This window comes from Sinohyriopsis cumingii, chromosome 14, assembly GCF_028554795.1.
Source record: "Sinohyriopsis cumingii isolate HCF-2022 chromosome 14, ASM2855479v2, whole genome shotgun sequence".
NCBI classification, from domain to species: Eukaryota; Metazoa; Mollusca; class Bivalvia; order Unionida; family Unionidae; genus Sinohyriopsis; species Sinohyriopsis cumingii.
This window is the reverse complement of record NC_142974.1, coordinates 36,697,102-36,710,430: the sequence shown is the minus strand read 5'-3', so window position 1 is coordinate 36,710,430 and position 13,329 is coordinate 36,697,102. Positions and strand designations below refer to the sequence as shown.

Here is a 13,329-nt window from a genome sequence, read left to right as displayed (position 1 = left end):
TTGAGGATTTTTATATCCAATATATAGAATATTGAGGATCTCTATATCACATAATTATGTAGTATTTTGAGGATCTTTATATCCAGTATATATAACATTGAGGATCTTTATATCCAGTATATAGAATATTGAGGATCTTTATATCCATTATATGGAATATTGAGGATCTTTATGTCCATTATATATGATATTAAGGATTGTTATATCCAGTATATAGAATATTGAAGATTTTTATATCCAGTATATATAATATTGATGATCTATCTATCACATAATTATGTAGTATATTGAGGATCTTTATATCCAGTATATAGAACATTGAGGATCTTTATATCCAGTATATAGAACATTGAGGATCTTTATATCCAGTATATAGAATATTGAGGATATCCAGTATATAGAATATTGAGGATCTATTGCCATTCTGGAAAAAAAAGTAGTTAGATAAATCATAAAAGTTTTTACTAATTTTTAATATCATTAGAAATTAAGTTACTTTTGTCTTGTCCAAATAAATCAATTAATCATGATGTATTTACAGAAAATGCATGATACTGCACATGTAATTCACTTATAATTATGAAATAGCCTTAGTAATGTTTGCTATCAGAATCATATTGCTTGTGAATCAGTTGTTTGATGGCACAGCAATATATGTAGGTTATTTGGTGGCAAAGCAATTGGAGTAAAGTACCTCTCAGAAGGACAGACAATGGTAGCTGATTTGGGCTGATCCTGTGGTAGTATAAAAATGCACACCCTTTTGTTTGTGAATTTGGCATGCTTATTGCTGCACCACTAGAGCTAACTATTGCATCTCTAGTTAACCACTGTAGCTAACTATTGCATCTCTAGTTAACCACTGCACCTCTGTAGCTAACCACTGCAGCACTGTAGTTCCTGCCACCTTGCCTTGCCTTGTATGACATGTGCAAAGTTGCATCTGTCCCATTCTACATCACCTAGCCTGCATGGAGAAAAATCAATGGGATTATGGTACAGTTCTAGTGTAGGTCTTGAGTTCTCTCCTGAAATGAAATGAAATTATAAAATAGAATGACAACAGTTGTTTCTGACATCGGATGACTTGAGAGACCCTTTACATTTCACCCCTTTAGTACAATGATTACAGTTTCTGTTTTTCTAATATGTTATCACTGTAAATGAGAATATTTTAACATCATTCCATTTTAACATTGATTTTAGAATGCAGCATATACTTTCCTCCAAGTCAGATCCAACTGCATAGACCCGGATCTGCTATTGCATAATGTGATGACAGATCTGGGTCTAGTTCATTTATAAGGACTAGACAGTAAAACAAACAAAACAGGTCCTGATCTGCCATCACTTTCACTAGCAGCTCAGGGTTAGTATTGTTTGCAGCTGTACCAACTTAATCATGAGTATATACAGCTAACAAAATATCATTTTAGCAACAAAAGAAGAAAATATATGGACAAAGTTAAAAGAAAATTGTCAACAGTAAAAGAAGCATGGTCATTTTACTCCAACAAAATGTATTGTGAAACTGCACATAAAACGAGTTGCTGCTAACAATGGGGTATGATGAAATAAAAATAAATCCCTGATAACAATGAGGATTGATGAAATAAAAATAAATCGCTGCTAGCAATAAGGTATGATGAAATAAAAATAAATCGCTGCAAACAATGAGGTATGATGAAATAAAAATAAATTGCTGCTAACAATCAGGCATGATGAAATAAAAATAAATCTCTGCTAGCAATGAGGTATGATGAAATAAAAATTGCTGCTAACAGTGAGGCTTGTTGAAATAAAAATAAATCACTGCTAATGATCAGGTATGATGAAATAAAAATTGCTACTAGCAATGAGGTATGATGAAATAGAAATTGCTGCTAACAATGAGGTATGATGAAATAAAAATAAATCGCAGCTAACAATGAGGTATGATGAGATAAAAAAATAAATCACTGCTAACACTCAGGCATGATGAAATAAAACGTTAAATCCCATATGCATCTTCACTAGCCAAGTTTCCGATGTGATAGCTCTATCTACATCTTGGCATATCGAGCAGATATTTCTTTGCTTCAGGTCTTTGAATTTCATTGGAAGTGGTGGCAAGCCACAGCATCAATCAAAATTAAGTTGTTCAAATTTGAATACTGTTTCTACATGATCAAGACAGGGAGAACACGACTTGAATGGACTGACAAATAAGCAATTTTCCATTTCTGGTCCATGTTTGCACAAATACCTTTCACTCAAATAGACCTATAATGGCTTCCCTCTGCAGATCTGCCATCTGTTACGATGTTGCCATAAGTCTTATGAAAATTACCCTTAAAATAAGGACTTAACAGCATACTAGCAAAAACTACGGGAAAATTATGGTTGACTAAACATCCGGATAATTGGTTCATACATGTTTTATTGGGATCCGGGTTTCATCTTAGAATTAGTGAAATTAGTCAGGGAACCCAGACTAACTTTACAGCAGCACCCCAGACGCTTTAAAATGCACCTATTTGTTCATGAGGAGCGTCTTCATGATCAAACTGTTCATTAAGAATTTTTTAAAATGGCATCCAGAAAGAGATGCGTGTTTAAGATGAAATGGAAAATAAACTTACAGAAAAGTGTTGATAATCAACACGGAAGAATAAAAAGAAGTATTCAGATTCTTGTGAATAAAAGCTGGAAAGGACACAATTATGTTTATTGGACATCACGCGCCATTTGATTATGTCTCATGGCGGGAGATATGATTGTTGTCGTCATGTGAAATGGAAAAGAATTTCCTTGAATTATTTCAAGTTGAGAATATCAACAAGCCATTCAGCTGCATAGGGTTTGGAATTAAAGTTCATGCAACTGTACTAGTTGTAAATAATGTCTACGCGTACTTTGTAAACTTTTCAGTTGAACATAATGTTTATCATTGATGCGTCAAACTTGTAATTACGTTTTCCAGCTTTATAATAGCAGTTATTGATATTTTATTACACATTACTGAAAACAGGTCAATCTTACGGGGAAAAAAACTGCCTTACTGAGACGGCCTCATCAGGGTTGGCAGGTCTGCCTCTGGTATGTAGTCATACTTGTTTGTTGGTTACATTGACAATACCTGCATGCATTTTTATTGTGTTCTTAGATCTAAGCACATAACAACTCACATTAAAGTTGAATGCAACTGCAAAATGCACTGACCCAGATATGCCATGGCTTAAAACACTGTCAGATCTGGGTAAATGCCATTTATTATGAGCAATCAGTAGAAAAAATGGTGATGGCATATCAGGAATTCTGTGTTTACAGCTGGAGCTGCCTTAAACTCAGGTATATACTGTAAATTTTATATTTGTTCATAATATAAAATTGATGATGGAACGCATAATTCAGAATGCTTTATTGTCCATAAAATAGTTTTATTCCGTGTAGGAACACTTAATTTCATGTGACTGAAACATCTAAGGATTGGTGAGTTTAAAGGTAATTCTTAACACTAAAGTCACGTCTTAAAATAGAATCTGAACAGTCATTTACAATTCAGTACATTGTTGGCTAAATTTCTTCTGAAATGTTAAGTCAAGCAAATAGTGTTAAGCCTGCTTGATAGGTCACTAACATGAAACAAACACCTGTCTTCTAAAGCAGCTTTATTATGGTAAGCTCTGGTAAAATAAAGATAGCAATCAATCTATGCTAAACAAACACCTGTCTTCTTAAAGTAACTTTATTATGGTAAGCTCTGGTAAAATAAAGATAGCAGTTAATCTCTGCTAAAAAAAAAACACCTGTCTTCTAAAGCAACTTTATTATGGTAAACTCTGGTAAAATAAAGATAGCAATCAATCTCTGCTAAACAAACACCTGTCTTCTAAATCAGCTTTATTATGGTAAGCTCTGGTAAAATAAAGATAGCAATCAATCTATGCTAAACAAACACCTGTCTTCTTAAAGTAACTTTATTATGGTAAGCTCTGGTAAAATAAAGATAGCAATTAATCTCTGCTAAAAAAAAACACCTGTCTTCTAAAGCAACTTTATTATGGTAAGCTCTGGTAAAATAAAGATAGCAATCAATCTCTGCTAAACAAACACCTGTCTTCTAAATCAGCTTTATTATGGTAAGCTCTGGTAAAATAAAGATAGCAATCAATCTATGCTAAACAAACACCTGTCTTCTTAAAGTAACTTTATTATGGTAAGCTCTGGTAAAATAAAGATAGCTATTAATCTCTGCTAAAAAAAAAACACCTGTCTTCTAAAGCAACTTTATTATGGTAAGCTCTGGTAAAATAAAGATAGCAATCAATCTCTGCTAAACAAACACCTGTCTTCTAAATCAGCTTTATTATGGTAAGCTCTGGTAAAATAAAGATAGCAATCAATCTATGCTAAACAAACACCTGTCTTCTTAAAGTAACTTTATTATGGTAAGCTCTGGTAAAATAAAGATAGCAATTAATCTCTGCTAAAAAAAAACACCTGTCTTCTAAAGCAACTTTATTATGGTAAGCTCTGGTAAAATAAAGATAGCAATCAATCTCTGCTAAACAAACACCTGTCTTCTAAATCAGCTTTATTATGGTAAGCTCTGGTAAAATAAAGATAGCAATCAATCTATGCTAAACAAACACCTGTCTTCTTAAAGTAACTTTATTATGGTAAGCTCTGGTAAAATAAAGATAGCTATTAATCTCTGCTAAAAAAAAAACACCTGTCTTCTAAAGCAACTTTATTATGGTAAGCTCTGGTAAAATAAAGATAGCAATCAATCTCTGCTAAACACACACCTGTCTTCTAAATCAGCTTTATTATGGTAAGCTCTGATAAAATAAATATAGCAATTAATCTCTGCTAAGCATTCACCTGTTTTTCGAAATCAATTTTATCACAGTTCTATACAATAAATTATTTTTGTAATGAACCTCTTTTAAGCAGTTGCCTGTCTTCTAAAACAAATATATGAAGGTCGTCTAAATTAAGTTGTTGTTACTGTAGTAAATGAACCTCTCTTAAGAAACCAGCAGTCTTTAGTGTCAGATTTTCTCATTTTCAAATGGTGGCTGCCTAAAAATGGTTTGATTTAAACAGTAGTCAAAAGTAATAACAAGACTGTTTCAGGTTTTACAAAAGTAAGATTGTTTCATGTTAAACTGTCACGTAATATCATGACATAATTCTGATGTGAGCTATGGCAGCTGAGCAAGTATTTTTACCTCTTTCCCCCTCCAACCTACCCACTTTGTAATGTAAGTTTGTGCACAATAATTTGTATGATTAGTGTGTAAGGAAAATAATTAATAAAGTTAACTAGGAAAATTATAGATTTGTTTAGAAAATCTTTTACCTGGCAAAATATTTCCATACATTGTTCTTTATAATTTGTCAGCATGAAAACTTAAAATCAGGTTTAGCATGACAAAATTGTATATTATGCTTAAGGAATGCATGTGTGTTCTTTGAATTTGCAAGGAAAACCATATAAGACATGAAAATATTGAAAGTTGTACGAGTATATCCTTAATCTGATTAGGAGTCAAATTTTATGGAGATAATGCTCTAGTGGTGGGCGGAAGGGCCTTGAACCTTGAGCCCCTCTAATTGGGCTGTGGTCAGTTGTTTGTAGTTTATTTGATGTATAGTTGTATATTAATAATTGCCATTTGATTTCTAAGTCCAACTAGTCATGGTTGGTATGGCTACAAGTTTTGCTTTTTGTTTATAAAGATAGATTGTATGACATTGTCAGATTGATATGGCTAAGATTGTAGTGGTTTTACGGGTAGTTTATGGTGTTTTTATTGACTGGCTATGATTGTATTGGTTTTATGGGTAGTTTGTGGTGGTTTTTTTTGATGGGCTGTAATTGTAGTGGTTTTATGGGTAGTTTGGGGAGTTTTTTTGACTGGCTGTAATTGTAGTGGTCTTATAGGTAGTTTATGGTGTTTTTTCTTTTACTATGGTCTTTCTTCTGACTGGCTATGATTATTGTGGTTTTATAGTGGGGTTTTTAACTGGCTATGATTGTAGTGGTTACATGGGTAGATTGTTTTTTTTTCTTCTTCTGACTGTCTTTGTTAATCTGATAGTAGCAGTTAGGTAGGTGTGTATCTGATTCATGATACTTGATACACCACACTAAAATTAAATTGTTACAAACTAAATTAAAAATGGATTGAAATTTCCCTGGTTAGAGTACTTTAATTTATTGACATGTTCATTCAAGTAGTATATTATTCTGTAAATTGTCCATATATTCCAATTTTCATAAATTTCATACTTGATACCAATTATAAATTTAAAGTCCCCCAAAAAACAATCATCCTTCTGTATAGGCAATATGATCCCTTCCAAATTCCCCAATGAATGATGAAAATGCCATATTTGTTTTTAAAACCATGAAAAGTTTTAACCCTCAGAATATATCACTGCCTCATTATAATGCTGTCAATGGAAGTCATTGAGTATATCACCTTATTTTAAATACTTAATACATGTATTTTTACTACTAATAATAACATGGGATCCATCACCATATCTGGCTTGTAAGATGAACTGTACTATATTGAGTGGATTATAGTGAGGGAGTGTTGTCAATGAATTCATGGCATGTGCGTACTTACATGTAGTTTGATGATTTATAATATACCTTAAACAAAGTCTACTTCATTTTGATTTCAGTTATCTATTCAATCCCATATGGAATGTAGATTCATTGCATCCATGTTGGGGTTTGTACCAAGACATGGGAAATCCCATTCAAGGGAATATATTGTTTTCCATGAGGCCCCGCATGAACCCAGGCATTTATTAAGTGTCTTTCCCAGTTTTCATTCACATTAAACTAACCCTTCAATTTTGCAATATAGTTTAGCACATTCAACACATGCAGTTTTCATCAGGTGCTTTATTTCCATACTATTTAATGTCAGTCTTTCAGTCTCAAAATATTTTATGAAAACTTATATAATCATATCAGTAGAATCTTACCACAAAACCAATTTAATAGGTTAAATTTTTTGAATTTTATCCATTGCACCAAAAGTGTAATGAATCACAAACATTTTTTTGAACACAGTACATCACATTGAGTATGTAAATGAAGGCATTGGTGTGATAGGTTGATTTGATGAAGTACATCGATTTTACTTGTGAGAAAATCACAACCGAAAACATTGGATAGTACTGCAGAATTTTAATATTTAATCAGTGGATGTCAGATAAAGAAAAACAAATTTAACTTTTGAAAACATAGTTCCAGCAGGTGCTCTGACTAGCACATGACTGAGACAAATGGACTGAGATTACAGAACAGAAAATTTTAGATGCCTTATTGACAAAAATGAGAAAGCAGTTGTGGCTCTATGGTCTTCATAGGTTAAACTTAGTAATGGAAAAGAGCAAAAACCAACCAAGTTTTGTAAAACTCAACAAATAATTTATTTATTTCAATTGCATAGTGAAAATTTAAAATGAACTTACAGTATTGTGAATTAAGTCCCATATAGTCATAAAAAAGTGTTATCAAAGGTCCAAATGTAGGAAGTTACAATTGAAATCCAGTGGTTTCCATATAAGTTCCAATATTAGATGTGTTGATGTGCCTTAAGTATCAAACATGGTATTGTGCCAATGACATAGATTGTAGCGATGGGCTTAAAGGATACTAGAAATCAAAATTTTCCTTTTATGTATGTAATTCTCTATAGATTTTAATCCGACTGTCATGTTTATAAATTAAATATCGTAAACGGGTAGTAATTTTATTGCATGGAAGATACCACGATTCCGTAAATTGCCGAGTTTTTCCGAGTTTTGATGAGACGACAGATCACATGGTACTGTGACACAATACTAGCCAGTCCTCGAGTACAAACATAAACATTGGCGAGCGAGGCAGACGGAAGGAGACCACATTTGGGTTGCACATTCAAAACTTGAATCTGCAGTCTGATATAATAGTTTATGTACTGTACTGGTCAGTGCTAAAAGAAATTTATTAGGCACAGGCCTCAGGCTGGTGACTTAAATAAACTCAAGCCCTGACTGAAATTCCACAAGCCCGGACAGTTCATACCTGTCAACTCTCAAGCCGGGAGAAAAACCTCCCGATTTTGAGGGTATTTCCTCATCTACATCCCGATCTCGTAATATCTCTAAATTTTTCGCAGCGAAGCCTCGATTATTACATTATGTCTATCAATTTTCATTTGTCAGAAGAAAAAAACCCAACCCCAAACCATTTATAAATAGCTATAACGTATGCAATCCACAGTCTAAACTGCCACACTGCAGACATCGTAGTGATATGACTGAAAAATTGTTAAAGCTACGTTCAAAATTCAAATCACACGCACACACGTCTAAATCCGGCACTGGACGAAATAATATCACACAACAGTTTTTTTCTTTTTTTTCTTCTTCAGTAAATAGAACATGAAAATTAAACATTATTCAAGTAAATTTCAGATGTTTTTAAACCACTACAACAGTACTATAGTATAAAAAATTAAAAGAATAAAATTGTCACCAATTAGCTTAAATGAATGATGACTGTGAAATTTTCTCTGCGAACAAAATTGCATCTCCACTTCTGCCGAAGAAACTCGGCCAGTTAACACTTGATATTTCTCTACCGTATATGTAAAGTTTAATTACCATGATTAAATTACAAGGAATAAAACAAAATATACCATGCAGTATATGTGGCCCTAAAGAACTAATTCTGAATAAATATTTTATTCAGCAAACAGTGTTACATGCATTAAGACTTAAACCTGAAGTCCATGGCATCGTAAGTAACAACAAAATAGGCATCGTTTATTTTGGCAATCAATTGCTGGTGCTTACACATACACACACTGTCGAACATGGTTTCTTTGAAGTATGTCCGAAGGGCAGTCCTTTTCACAAGATCAATGCAAGGATAAGGGGTCTGTTCATTAGTCACACCGGCTTTATTGTTTGCTTACTTAAATTAAAACTAGCTGTTTTGCAATTTAGCCAGAGCTGACCAGAATATGCAAAATGGGCTCGTCCTGGGGGAATAAGAAGGCGTATCACATGGAGAAAAGGTACGTCCCATGGGCGCTCGCACATTAGGGCAACGTCCCATGGGCGCTCGCACATTAGGGCAAGAGGTTGGGTCAATAGTATCTCCCCCCTCCCCCAGTCTTAATTGTCAGCCATTTAATGTGAAACTTTGACCTCTTTTCTTTTAATTGCTGCTATTTAAACTGCCCAAGGAATAGTTTTATATCAGTTCCAATCAGTACAGATTACCGTTTATACATACTACATGTATACAATGATTTTTTTAAAAAAAATTGTAATTTTTATAAGATTACAGAAAATTGTGTTTTCTCGAAACACGACAGGTTTAGAATATTATTTTTGGCAAAGCCTCCATTTGATTAAAATCAAATCTAAATTTCACCTTGGACAGTAGTGATTTGATTTAGATTGTGCCGTGTTAAGGCATGTATGTCAACATCTTGAAAATACATTTACTCATTTCACCAGCGCGATCAAAGTTTCCTCAGGCAAACAATTATTGTTTCGACAAGCCTGACGGGCACCTCACTTTGAATACAGGATGGGCCGGAACTAAAACCAGAGGGGCCCAGGGTGTCGAGCTATCAGATTTATTTTTAGCACTGCTGATGTAGATAAAAGATCTGTGAATTGATTGTTGCATTTTGCGGTCACTTACTCGGCATTCTGCCTATTTTCGTAACTCGCACGTTTAACACTTTTCACAGGATTTAAAATATTCAACGTTATGTCTGGAACAGCGCCAACTTTTAGTCTAGGCCTAGCATTTGCATATCCTTGAGCTGCCATTTTTTTCAGAATCCCTCTCGTAACAGTCCTTTGAGAAATGTAACGAGCACATAGTGCTGTATGGTATTGCTTTGAAATCGACTCATTTGTAATAATGTATCCGTTCTTTCATTATGCCTTTATCTTTCGGAAAAAAAAAAAATGTTGTCCACAGGCTCTTCTTAATGTTCTATTACATCCGTAAGCAACGCAAAACGGTATTGTCTTTTACTCTGGCAACTCCCACTTGGGCTGCTGGAGTCGCTACTATGACGTCACATCCCGAAAGTAACTGAATAGGCGCGGAAATTTTGCATACGAGGTCATGGAAATTCAGCTCCTAGAAGATAGGCCAATATTTTAATATTGGCATTACGGTCGCAGATGATACTTCAGAATAAGGTTTTCTGCTATAGTACTTTTATTATTATTCTGTATTTCCATTGGTTTCTGGTCTCCTTTAAGAGTCTTTTTATGCATCAAAGCAATTTAATCCAAAAATGTCCTTGTCTGATTTCACTATAATTCCAAATTAATATTTCTGTCCAAGAATATTATTGATGAGCACTTTTTATTTCCAGTTAATAATTCCACCCAAATGAAAATCTGAACACAACAATTACTGATTTAGCTTCAAGATGTTTAGGCAAGAATAAGTAAATTTTCATGTAAACAATATTATGTAAAAACACAACGATAGAACCAAGATGAGGGTCAAAATTTCATTTCTAGAACATTCTAAGTTGTCAACAAGATAAGGGCTATTCCTATAATTATAATAAAGAACATGGCAAACATCAGGTACACCAGGTTTTTCCATAGGGGGAAAACCAATGTCCTAGACTCGGATTAAAATAAACATGTTTACCTCCATTGATAATGATTGTAATATATAATCTGTACTTACAGAAAAATATTAGCTATGTATTGTGTTGTTTACAAAATCAGTGTCCCTTGTCATCTACACAGTAAGCTTGATTTTGGACTAAAGTAAGTTACAAATTACAATTATACATAGGATCATCGAGAAAAAAGCCAACAAATAATACAAATAAAATATACATAACAAGAGTACTAATGTTCTCACTGCTATAAAAACATTATTGACAAAATGTATGTGCTTTATTGACAAAATGAAAAATAGTACAAAGGTTTTCACTGGTATAAAAACTTTACTTACAAAATTTGTATTCTCTGTTGACAAAATGAGAAGGGCACTGATGTCAGTGCTATTATAAAGATGTCTAAAGATGTGAAGATAATTGAATTTATTTATTGAAAATTTGTGATGTGGTTTTTAAATTCATTCCCAGTAAAATGACATTGATTTGTTCAGTTTTGACTTTTTTCCAATGATGGTGTATGATTTAATGTTGTTTATTTCATTGTTTTGTTTCAGTTTTATAATAAAGAGGTTATTGAATTTGTACTGAAATGTGCAAAGACCGTAGGGCATAGAATGAGCTTGTCAGTCTAAATTAAAGCAATCTGTCCTGACAAAAAGCCTTCTGTACAAAATCAATAACCTTTACATACATGATTTAGCGCAGATAAAATCTGAAATAAAAAATAAGATATGTATTTATAAACAGTATTAAAATATGATTGACAGAATTTTATTGTTGATTTTTCCAGGTGTTCGTCTGCTTCAGAGACAGATGTTTGCAGTGAGTTTACATTACTGTGCATGACCAAGGAAATGAAGCTGTCTTAGAGTCATTCACCTAGTCTGTGAGTATGTATATTGGTATTGTCCAGCTTTTAGTGTAAAACTTTAAAATCATTGCCAGCACAATTTTTTTTTTAATTGCTGTATCTCTCCTATACCATGGGACCAGCATTGAAATTTGTTTTAATTGCATTATTTCTCATACACCATGGGGCCAGCATTGAAATTTGTTTTAATTCCATTATTTCTCATATACCATGGGGCCAGAATTGAAATTTGTTTTAATTGCATTATTTCTCCTATGCCATGTGGCCAGCTTAGAAATGTGTTTTAATTGCATTATCTCTTCTGTACCATGGGGCCAGCATAGAAATGTATTTTAATTGCATTATCTCTCATATACAATGGGGCCAGCATAGAAATGTGTTTTAATTGCATTATTTCTCCTTTGCCATGGGGCCAGCATAGAAATGTGTTTTAATTGCATTATCTCTCCTATACCATGGGGCCAGCATAGAAATGTATTTTAATTGCATTATCTCTCCTATACAATGGGACCAGCATAAAAATGTGTTTTAATTGCATTATTTCTCCTTTGCCATGGGGCCAGCATAGAAATGTGTTTTAATTGCATTATCTCTACTATACCATGGGGCCAGCATAGAAATATTTTTTAATTGCATTATCTCTCCTATACCATGGGGCCAGCATAAAAATGTGTTTTAATTGTATTATCTCTCCTATACCATGGGGCCAGCATAAAAATGTATTTTAATTGCATTATCTCTCCTATACCATGGGGACAGCATAGAAATGTGTTTTAATTGCATCATCTCTCCTATACAATGAGGCCAGCACAAAAATTTGACAAAAAAAGGATGTGGGCTTGTAATGAGCAAAGATGTCATTAATCAGTATTTGAACTGTGAAAAAATGGGGGTGGGGTTTTCATCAGTCATGGACATATAACATATCACATATGCATTGAACTTGTACAACATAATACTGTCAAAGGCTCAGATGATGGCACTGAGGTGGAGGAACATGGAAAACCCAGAAGGTAACTTTTGAAGTTGGAGGATGGTTGCTTTTATCTGTGTTTTGGGTCAAAAGAACACTTTGAAGGTTATACTGTTACAAGGCAAGGTGCCCTGCCCAAGGACACACCATGGTAGCCAATCCATGCTGATCCCTTCGTGGGAATTGAACAGCAGACACTCACCCTTACTTACGCTGGCTTTCAGGATTGATTCCAGACCTGCAGAAATGTAAACTGGGCATGCCATCAGTACATGGAGTATGGTAAAGTTAATTTATTTTATTGTTGAATCCAGATTGTTGGGAATGAGACAGAAGTGACTTTTCCAGTGATGGTAGCAGTATTGACAGAAATGTGTTAATGCTTTTTCAGGAAGTTTTGATTTTCATATAGTACATGATCCCTTTGAGTGGTTCTTATCATAGTTGGCTTGAGTTGATTATGAAACTAAAACAATTCCTTATGTGATACCCGTGCTTGCACCTTTCATCTGGTGATCAAAGGCACAGTCATGGAAAGTTTCCGTTAGGGTTTGGTTAAATTTATTTCCTTTGCTTTCATTCCTAAACTTGTGATAGATTTTTTCATACACGGAATGAAAATTATGAAGCTGAGACAGTTTGAATTATACAGCGTGCTTATTTGCCCCATTTTGACATTGCATTTAGGTCTTGGTTAACATATTATTTGTGTATATTTCCTAAAACTTCTGATGGATTTGTTTATATTTTGAACGAAGTGCTCTGAAACTAAAAAAGTTTAAGCTGTGACATACTTGATTACCCTTTAGACCTTTGGG

At 33.7% G+C, this 13,329-nt stretch overlaps 1 protein-coding gene across 5 annotated transcripts in view; it reads left to right on the top strand.

Moving 5' to 3' along the window:
* Window positions 1–13,329, top strand: part of LOC149783585 (MYND-type zinc finger-containing chromatin reader ZMYND8-like) — a 148,562-nt gene that overhangs the window by 15,801 nt on the left and 119,432 nt on the right. For 2 of the 5 annotated variants that reach the window (XM_089931842.1, XM_089931844.1), the window contains one exon: window positions 11,458–11,553. The gene's annotated coding sequence lies outside the window, so the exon portion shown is untranslated. Of the gene's footprint in view, window positions 1–2,996; window positions 3,079–11,457; window positions 11,558–13,329 lie in introns of those variants that run through there. The other 3 variants (XM_089931846.1, XM_089931847.1, XM_089931845.1) reach the window with 3 other exon arrangements.